Raw genomic sequence first — 7,851 nt, forward strand, 5'->3', positions numbered from 1 at the left:
GTCTGTCATCTACTACTCGCCGAGTCCCCCATGCCTACTCGTCGAGTCACTCATTAAATGACGTGTCCTGACCCGCTGCTACTCGAAGAGTCACAGCGTCAACTCATCGAGTAGGCCTTAAAACATGAAATCTAATGGGATAATAATGATACCTGATGGTTGGGATGTTACAACAATTGATTTTGTTGAGTTTAAAACAAAGTAATAGATATCAAGCTTCAACACAAAAACAAACATGTATAACAAAGATCAGATATATATGAAATAGACTTGCATAGAAAATGATAGCTACTCAAGATGATGATGGTGATGGTGATGGTGATGGTACCCAAAGAGAAAGAGTAAGGAAATGAAGAGCACGAAAGAGAGGTGAATTATCTCATTCCCATCACCAAGAATGTTGATTTCTTAATTGTCTCCTCCTAAAATAAATATTATATTCTGACAAGAAACATGCATGAGACAATTCTTTTGTTTTTTGGAGATTTAAAAAAATATATATGCTCATTTGGAAATCAAATAATTTCTAATGTTCCCCATTCACCTAATTGCATTTAAAATACTTTTCAGCATGGATGAGCAACGAGCCGAACCCGGACCGGACCGACCCGAAGACAGAAAATCGTGAATTACCTTACCCAAAAACCGAATTGTTTTTGGGTGTAGCGGGTCCGGGTTCGATCCATTCCGGTCTGGTTCCGCATACTAAACCGGGTTTCGGGTTTTGGACCTAATTAGACTTTGGTAGTGTTGTTTACGGTTTTGGTCCAATCATGTTCCTGGTACCAAACTGGGTTTCGTATGTTTGTTGTTTATAGTTTTAGATTTTGTTTGTTATGTTACTCTCTAGCATACTATTTCAAATTATAATCTTATTACGTAGCATCCATCATTCGTATCTTTATTGTTTGCACAATTCAACTAAAAAAATACAAAAGAAGATGAATACAACGGTACAAACATTATTAAAAAAAACTACACTATTTTTATAAAAGAATGTTTATGCAAACAAATACAAATGTTATTAAAAAAAATACACTACTTTTTATAAAAAAAAATACACTATTTTTGTATAAAAAGAATTCACACCTAACATGGCTATTTTATAAAATTAAAAAAAAAACGCACTATTTTTATAAAACATAACTGCACTATTTTTATAAAAAAAAAATGCACTTAACAACATTTTTTATTAATAAATATTACATTATTAAAAAAAACTACACTATTTTTATTTAAAAAAATTGTATTAGGAAATAACTTTTGACTTTTCGTGAAAAAAAAATCGACACCAGAATGCGATCAAAAGAAGAGGTTAAAACCAAAAAAATTTACACTATAATGTGGCTGAATCAATTCAATCGGACAACATTTTTTTTTATGTTGGTAATTCTCGTAACTGTTTGTCAATAAAAATAATAATAATAATAACTTTTGGTTTTCCGGTCCGATCCGTGTTAAATCCTTTAATTCGGGTACGGTCCGGTCCAAACCTGAAACCCGATTATTGAGAAAAACCAAACCCGAAAACCGTCCCACTAATATGATAATCCGGTTCGATCCAGTCCCAATCTTTTTACGGGTCCGATCCGGTCCCATTGGTCGTATGTTCATCCCTACTTTTCAGGTAATTAACCTTTATTATCTACCGCATACATTCATTAATTAAAACCCTTTCTAGTGGTCTTCCATGATTTCCCCCTAGATTCACCATCCTACCAATCCCTTTTCAGCAAAATCTTACTAACATAGCATCATGTTTCAAACTCAAGTGTCTGCATCTAAGCGTGAGGTGAGAAAACTTCCAAAGCAATTTGGCCAACATCCTATCCTAGGTTGTTTGAAAATCATTTAAAATTTTCACAACAACTTAAAGCGAATTCAAAGCTAAAGAAACAATGTGTGTGTAGAGTTATCATATTCAAAGCTGAAAGAGTAATGTATGATGGATCAACTTATGAGGATAAGCCAAAAGCAAACCAAATGCAAGCTGAATTATAACGAAAATAAAATCATTAATTAAAGAAATTCAAACCCCTTACTCTTTCGGTACGAATTTACAACCACTTTTCAGTTTATATTTTGGAATAATGATCCGAATTGTTAGGATTGATAGTATTAGAGAGCAGGTTCTCTATTGGTGATTAGTGGTGTACATTTGATACTTCTAATTATAGCGTTCCACAAACAGAAATTTGGGGCTATAAAAGAGAAGGATGCCACCACTATCCGCAAACGTCGCTTGGTGTCTCTCAATTGCTTTCATTGAATTGAGTGAGAAAGGTAGAAGACAGGTCATTTGGAAAATATTAGGGAGAGAGAAACGAAGTCACAGTTAAACGCCACATGTCCTTCCTTACATCAAATCCATTGTCGTCCCCTAACTTCACGGTCACTTCTTGTACGCAAAAAGCTCTCAATCTCCCCTATCACACACTCACTCGCGCACACAAGGATTACTCGCCTTCCATATTCAACTAATTCGATTTGTGGAAAATTTTTCTATAGGTTTTCATGTTCGTCCTCTACTCCGTTAGGCACATATTGATTAAGATCTATTATTTTATTGATAGTATTAGGCGATCGCGTGCGGATTATGGTTAAATATCAGGGATTTTGGTGATAAGAAGCATTAGGGGAAAAGATTAGAGTTTCAAAACATATATATATCCCACCCTCTTTTTTACATTCGTTAAATACACTTCATACCATGCATCGAGAAAACCTAGTAGCATTGTAAAAAGTGTGTTGGGTCCTCATCGCCATGGCAATCACTCCAACTCCAATACTAACGTACCCCCATGACCATGGCCAATGGGAGGCCTTTTCATTCCCAAAATGAATGATACTTATTCGGATGATGGATGGGCTCCATTCAACAGGAAAGACGACACTTCAAAATTAGGGGAAATAGACGTTGCATTTCTAGCAGTTTATTCATTAGGGATGTATGTTGTTGGTCATTTAGGAGATACTTTGGATCTTCGATTGTTCTTGACAACTGGGATGATCGGGAGTGGAATCTTTGTGGCATTATTCGGGATCGGTTACTTTTGGGATGTTCATCATTTTTGGTATTTTTTGGGGATACAAATGGTTGTTGGATTGTTTCAGGCGACCGGATGGCCATCTGTGGTGGCAATGATCGGGAATTGGTTTGGTAAAAGGTGGGGGGATTGATAATGGGGATTTGGAATGCTCATACATCTGTCGGAAATATCAGTGGTTCTCTTCTTGCTGCCAGTGTTCTTGATTACGGTTGGGGTGGTGCTTTATTCTTCTGGCAGCTTTTATCGTGGCAACCGGAGTCATGGTGATTTTGTTCTTGGTTGCTTATCCATAAGATGTAGGCTTGCTGGATCCAAGTGAATCTTCTCCAAATGCGATAGGATCGATTCATGATGATAATATGATGTGGTAAGAGGGTACATCCAATGATGATGAGTGCCTCGTTCCTCACATCCATTCTGTTAATTGAAGAGGCGTTGGTTTTGTTAGAGCTTGTTTCATCCCCGGAGTCATTCTGTTTTCATTATGCTTTTTCTTCTCAAAACTTGTTGCATACGCCTTTCTCTTTTGGTTTCATTTCTATCTAATCCAAAGAGGTACGATACTATCTGCATTTTTTTTTTGCAGAGTACAAAACTAGCACCCTACTTTCATTTATTTTTCTTATCAAGGCATTATAGTTCTAACATCCACCCATTCATAGCATCATACTTTCAGTTTTGGCTAATTAGGACATTATATGAGTGAAATTTACTTTATTTGTATTTTACCAACATTGCTATAATTGAAGAGATTTATCAAACTACAATTTTGAAGCAAGATACTGTTATGAACAAATCAATACTTCTTCCATTTAGCCCTTGCACAAAATAGACATACAACTTACTGTGTGATGTTGGTTTAGTTAAAAAGAAACACCATTATAAAAAGATGTCATTTGCAAGTTTTTATTAGAATGTATATGACTTTTCTATGTAACCAATGTAATTTGAAGTATAGTTTAATTTGTAAAGCTATAATGCACAAATAGCATGAAAGGATCTTGTAAAGGCAGTAGAATGGAATTGCTATTTGATGTTAGAGATTGTCTGGATGACATTTAAACTGACTGTTATGATTTGAAGTTGCATCAATCAATTTATTGTGTGTGCATAAACTGATTATGCTTACGATAATTTCATTATTTAGGGTCAAAATAATCAAAGTCATAAAAATTAGACATTAGTAGTTGTAGTAAACTGATTATTGATATATATATATATATATATATATATATATATATATATATATATATATATATATATATATATATATATATATATATGAAATTACTAAATAGCTCTAGCTTTATACAATTGATTATCTGATAAAGTTAGATAGGATTTTTAAGACGTTTTTTTGGTGATCACTGTTACAGTGACATTTATATCTTTTGTAATAACAAGAGATCAAGAGCCAGTGAATGTCCCAACTTTTTCCACCTTTTTGGATGGGAGAAAAAGTTGCAATTTTTGTTCCCAATGACTTTGGTTCATGCCACTCTTGTGACTTAATGCATACCAAACATAGTACCATCCGCATAGAGATATTTTTATAATTCTTTGATGATGATCAATTTTCAAAGTTTGCACATAACTGCAGCTTTTCATTATGTATTTACCTCCTTTGGGTTCATTTAACTATTGACATCACCCTTTGAGGTTACAGAGATCGGTGGAGAGTGTTTATCAGTAAAATCGGCTAGAAACATGTCGACTTTATTCGATGTCGAGGGAATCTTCGGTGGAATTTTAGTCGGATATATTTATGATAGACTCAAGGTGCGTGCCACCACTGCCGCAACTTTTATGTATGCCACCTTCCCATCAATGCTTCTATATAGAACTTATGGAAACATCTCAAAGACCATGAAGATTATCCTAATGATAACTGTGGGCCTTTTATAAACGGTCCTTATGCTCGAATCATCATCACGGTTTCGACTGATCTCGGGACACATAGTTCTTTGAAAGGCAATTCACAGGCCTTGGCAACCGTGGCCGTTATTATTGATGGCACAATTTCTTTCGAGGTGGATTTGTATCCTCTTTTGACTGGATTTCTTTCTACCAAAAGGATAGGATGCAGTATTCGTGATGTTAATGATCGGTGCCTAAAAAAAATCGGGTTCAGGTTCGAGGTCGACTACTAGTTCAGGATCAGGTTGGATTTCCCAAAAAAATTCAACTACTTTGTGTTAGGTGTTGGCTTCTCAGAATGTATTCGGAGAGAGAGAGGAATTTTTTTTAACATGGTTAGCTTAAGGGATTGCATGATCTAATATTGTTGTGGTATTTGTTGGTAGTGAATTGTTAGGGTTGGGGTCGGGGAAGTCTGAAAGGGATCAAGTTGTGGTCGATAAACTAATGAATCTAGAGGACGAAGATTTGCACGTGATTGTTTCGACCAGATCATGGGTTGAAATTGGAGGGATGGTTGTTTGTAATCATTTTTGAAATATAAGAGTCTAGATTTTGTATGAAGTGAATGTGTTGGTGGTGTGAAATGTGTGATACAGAGTACGAAATTTATAATGGTTATTTAAATATAAATAAATTAAAAAAAATTCAAAATTCAGAAAAAAAAACCATCAAAAAACGGTCACAAACATTCCAACAAGAAAAAAGACGATAAAGGATGCTACAAGCTTCTATCCGACGGTGGCCTTACCGTGATACAATACCTCGGTCGGTAAATTGTACTTTTCTTTCTCTCTCTCTCCCACTAAATTAGGCCACAAAACATGATATAAATAGTAGGAGGTATTTAATTATTTTTACTTCTCTTATACAAACATATCAAAACTGTAGTGTCGATAAACAATGGGATGTTCATTGAAGAATTTACCTTGGCATTAACCTTAGATGATATATAGATAGATACTCTTTAGATAACAAGTCAACTAAGTGCAGGATAATGCTTTAATCTCAAAGATGACCCTATTTTGCAGCATTAAGTCTAGAAGAAAATATAAATTTTGAAAGAAAATTATCTAAAGCAGAGAACATCAGCAACATGCACTCCGGCTGCACCCCATACCCTAATCCCCACATTCACCACCACCCTACCCTTACATCCACACCTAAATTCATTTAATGTAGTCTGCACCAGTTGATTGTGTTTCTTGAGTGTAGAACAACTATAAAGAGTAGAATCCATATCATGCAATGCAAGCTTCAACACAACAACAAACATTCCAAATACCATGTATAAAGAGGAAAAGTATGTTAGTTCATGTGCTCCATTTCTTGAATCGGTGTATAGAATGGGGTAGCAGTGGTCTGCTTTTATACTGGTTTGTAAAGACAGGATATCAATTCGTCATTAAGGACTTAATTGGGCCAATAAATGCTATTAGTTACGCAATGAATACACCAGTAACCAAAATTCAAACCAAGGACCAAAACTGTATAGAATGAGGTAGCAGTGGTCTGCTTTTATACTGGTTTGTAAAGACAAGATATCAATTTGCCATTAAGGAATTGATTGTGCCAATAAATGCTATTAGTTGGGCAATGAATACACCAGTAACCAAAATTCAAACCAAGGACCAAAACTATAAAGTTTAGCAAAAACGAGGGTTTCGCGGGCACGATTTATCTGGAGTTGCATTTGTGTCCGTAGGTCGTGCCCACGCACAAGTTCGGTAAATTTGGCCTTCGAAATCCAAAATTTGCACCCCCTGCGTGAAGGTAGGAGTTGGAGTAAAACCATAGACACAAGCTTGTAAGCCTATAATACATTCAAGCTTATAAACTCACTTGAGTTTAGTCTTTCTACCAATATGGGAATCATTCCCACACCCACTTCACTTCTAACTTTTATTCTAAAATACCAACATTAAGTATCGATATCTCATTCACATATACTCCATTGTAGACATACGATATATCAGTTCTCACGGAGTAGAACACAAACCCAATTAGAGTTAATTATATATACAACATATGTATATATCTATATATGTCCAAAGTTAGTAAAAATATAAATATTTGTACTGAAATTTCCAACAAAGTAGTCTTAATATGCTTCTACCTTCGATTTCTAAGGATTCTACTTTACCTCATTTTCCTGTAACATGATCTTACCTTGTGTGAAGACAATTTATCAAAGATCAGATATAGAGGAAACATTCTTGCATAAAAAAGATGATAGTTACTCAAGATGCATGGTGATGGTACCCAAACCAAACCAAAGAGAAGGGATTTGAAGAACATGGTATACAGATTTCATTAAAATTTTCAGCTAGCCTTTTGGAGTTTTATGTCCCATCCCATAACCAAGAATGTTAATTTCTTAATTTTGTCCTGCTAAACTAAACCCATTATGCATAAATAAATATTATACATCCACATGAGAAAAAAATATTTGTTTTGGCAGTAGGCTTGAAATGTCCCTGTATTCAGCTTTCCCAGATTAAAATATTTACATACTCATTTGGAAATCAAATAATATTGCATAAACAAAAAGCTCTACGCATCTAAAATACTTTTATTCATTAATCAAAACCCTTTCTAGCTAGATTCACCATCCTACCAATCCTAAGAAAAGTATGAGAGAGGGTATGAGGGTATGATGGAGCCAAACCAGCTATCTCGGATCAACTTATGAGGATAAGCCAGAAGCAAACTAGATTCAATGTTAATTTATAACACGGCCATACCCCTTATTCTTTCGGTACCAATTTACAACCTCTTTGCAGTTTATATTTTGGAATAATGAACCGGATGTTGGAACTGATAGTGTTATGCTCTGGTGCTGATTAGTGGTGAACATTTGATACTTGTAAGGGTTGTGCTATAA

General features: G+C 35.0%; 1 pseudogene; it reads left to right on the plus strand.

Moving 5' to 3' along the window:
• The first annotated feature begins 281 nt into the window (after positions 1-281).
• LOC145010525 (putative glycerol-3-phosphate transporter 4 pseudogene) lies at positions 282-3,706 on the plus strand (annotated as a pseudogene).
• The last annotated feature ends 4,145 nt before the right edge of the window (positions 3,707-7,851 follow it).

Source organism: Lactuca saligna, chromosome 8 (assembly GCF_052625555.1).
Source record: "Lactuca saligna cultivar CGN05327 chromosome 8, ASM5262555v1, whole genome shotgun sequence".
Classification (NCBI taxonomy): domain Eukaryota; kingdom Viridiplantae; phylum Streptophyta; class Magnoliopsida; order Asterales; family Asteraceae; genus Lactuca; species Lactuca saligna.